Raw genomic sequence first — 2,783 nt, forward strand, 5'->3', positions numbered from 1 at the left:
AGCACAGTTCCCTTAGGATGCTGAATAGGTTTCCTTTCTCAAAAGTCCCTTCCTCCAGCAACTTAGTGGATTAGGGCCAATAATTTTATTGCCCTATTACATTTTTTGCTGATTAAAATTTATGAAAGGCTTACGTGTGCCCTTTTATCTGCACTAACACGATTAATCCTGACATCAAATGTACTCTGAAGTTCATTTCATTTGAAGTATATTTCAAGTGGTTTATAAAGAAATGTGTCCACTGATACATTAAGAGAAAAAGCTGACCTGAAATTACAAATGATCTGTTTTCTTTTTTTTTTAAAGTGAGGTATAGTTGATTTACAGTATTATCGATATATTAGTTTCAGGTGTTCAAAATAGTGATTCGAAAAATTTTTATAGACTGTAGTCCATTTAAAGTTACTGTAAAATGTTGGCTACATTCATTGTGCTGATCTGTTTTCTAATGTCTTTCCAAATTATCAAATGAAGCAAAACACTTTAAGTAAAAACACCTCACCATGACTTTTCAGTATTTTCTCAAGCTGTCTCTTTGTGCTGCCAGACTGAAGAGTCCTCAGCACTCCAGCGTGTTCTCTGTGGGAGAGGACAGTCACAGAATCTCAGGCCTCCCTGGAGGCTAGGTGTGTGGTCCTTATTAACCCTGCAGAACTGTTTTGTTTTCTGATGCACTCTGAACTAGTGGGACAAATATTTCACTCTTTTTCAACCCAGATGGTATCTTATTTCCATGGGAGATGTTAGAGATAGTACTGATAAGAGATATCAATATATATAATCTATTTAAATTGCTATGTATGAATTACTGTGTGTTTAAATGGTAAATTGATACAAATGGATTATTGTGTATTATAAACAAAAATAGTATCTCTTCAATATTTAACTATTACCAAAGTAAGTTTTTATATTTTATTCATTTTGCATCTCATCAGCTTTATTAGTCTAACACAATATAAAAACATAGAGTGGAAATAGAATTATTTGGGGGATTTGCTATATATCCACAGTGAGAGCTGTAATCATGGGACCCACCGTTACCATAGAGTACTTGGTGCACTGTGGTAGATGTGTTACATGCACTGTCTCTGGGGTCAGTAAACTCTTTCTATAAGGGATCCAATAGTAAATGCATCCTCCAGCTTAGTGTGCCACAGGGCCTCTGTAGTAAAACTCAACTCTGCCCTTACAGAGCAAAAGCAGCCATAAATGTGTTCCAGTAAAACTTAGTTTATTATCACAGAAATGTGAATTTCATATATCACAAAATGTTTTTCTTAAAAATATTTTTAAAAAATTTTTAATGCAATAATCATTCTTAGCTCACTGGCCATACAAAAACAAAGTGGTGAACTATCTATAGTCAATATCTTGTAATAACTTACAATGGAAGAGAATGTAAAAAACGAATATATATATATTTGTATATACATGTGTAACTTAATCACTTTGCTGTACACCTGAAACTAACACAACATTGTAAATCAACTATATTTCAATAAAATTTTTTGGTAAAAAATTACAATTAAAAACAACAACAACAAAAAAACCACACACACACAAAAGCAGGCTGGATTTGGCTCTGGGGCCATAGTTTGCTGACTTCTGCATTATCTCATTGGGTAAACGGAGTTTCTAAATGATCAGGGATACTGAGATTATACTGCTAAGTGAACAGGAAAGGGTTTTCTCACTAGCCTTGTTTCCCACCCTTCTATCACTTTCTGCCGCGCTGCTGGCACTGAGACTGATGGGGTTTTATTCAATTATTCTTAAGGTTAAGAACTACCTATATGTCTAGACTCTAGTCAAACCAATTTAAGAATGGCTATCCAGGCGCATCCCGCGGGCAGCAAGACCCAACGCAGCCATAAATAAATAAATTTATTAAAAAAAAAAACTAATGGCTCTCAACCCACAAGGGTATATGATTTGGGCGTTTTTATAGATCAGGCTGCCTGCAGTGTGGCCAAGAGGCAAGCGACAAGCTGTTGCAGTAATCCAGGGGAAAGATAACCGTCATCTGGACTGGGCTGGTAGACATAGGGGACTAAGCAGACCGTCCTGAGATGTATTTAGGACTAGGCGCTTGCTTGGATGAGGATTGATTACATTGCTTTACACCTGTCTCACAGGATAAAAGAAACTGATGACACTTAAAAAAAAATTTTTTTAAGTGATACATAAATTTAGCTGGGATAGTTTATCATCTCCTTCTTCTTTTAATTATTAATAACCTTTGTTAAAATTTCTGGGTCCTATTGATTTGTACGATTCATTGGTGCCTCCTACCCCAAAGTGGAGCATAACATTTAATTTTTTCAACATAAGTTAGTTGAAAATACTTTTTCAGAAAAAAAAACCAAACCTTCATTCACTACAATCCAGAACCGTCGGAACTATTGCGTGGGGACACCTCAAATTCCAGATGTTTTCCAGAGGTTTACCTCGCTCTACCGGATTGCCATCGCTCCTCCGCGCCCAGCCACACCCCTAGGCCCGCCCCGCCACACCCCTAGGCCCGCCCCCGACTCGTGCCTTTGGCCTTCCTCCTCCCTCTCCTGCTCCCTCCGCCCCACTTTCCCGCCCACTAGGAAAGCCCCGCCCCCCCAGTTCCGCAACCCAACTCCTTCCCTCCTTCCGTCGCTTTCCCCTCTCCCCGCCCCCATGGATGCCTTCGATTGGCTAAACTGGCTGTGCCGCGGCGGGGATGCATCAGAGCCTCACTCTGATTGGCTGAAGGGTAGTCGGGCCTCTCATGATTGGCTGATAAGAGGGAGACA

This window comes from Orcinus orca, chromosome 5 (assembly GCF_937001465.1).
Source record: "Orcinus orca chromosome 5, mOrcOrc1.1, whole genome shotgun sequence".
NCBI classification, from domain to species: domain Eukaryota; kingdom Metazoa; phylum Chordata; class Mammalia; order Artiodactyla; family Delphinidae; genus Orcinus; species Orcinus orca.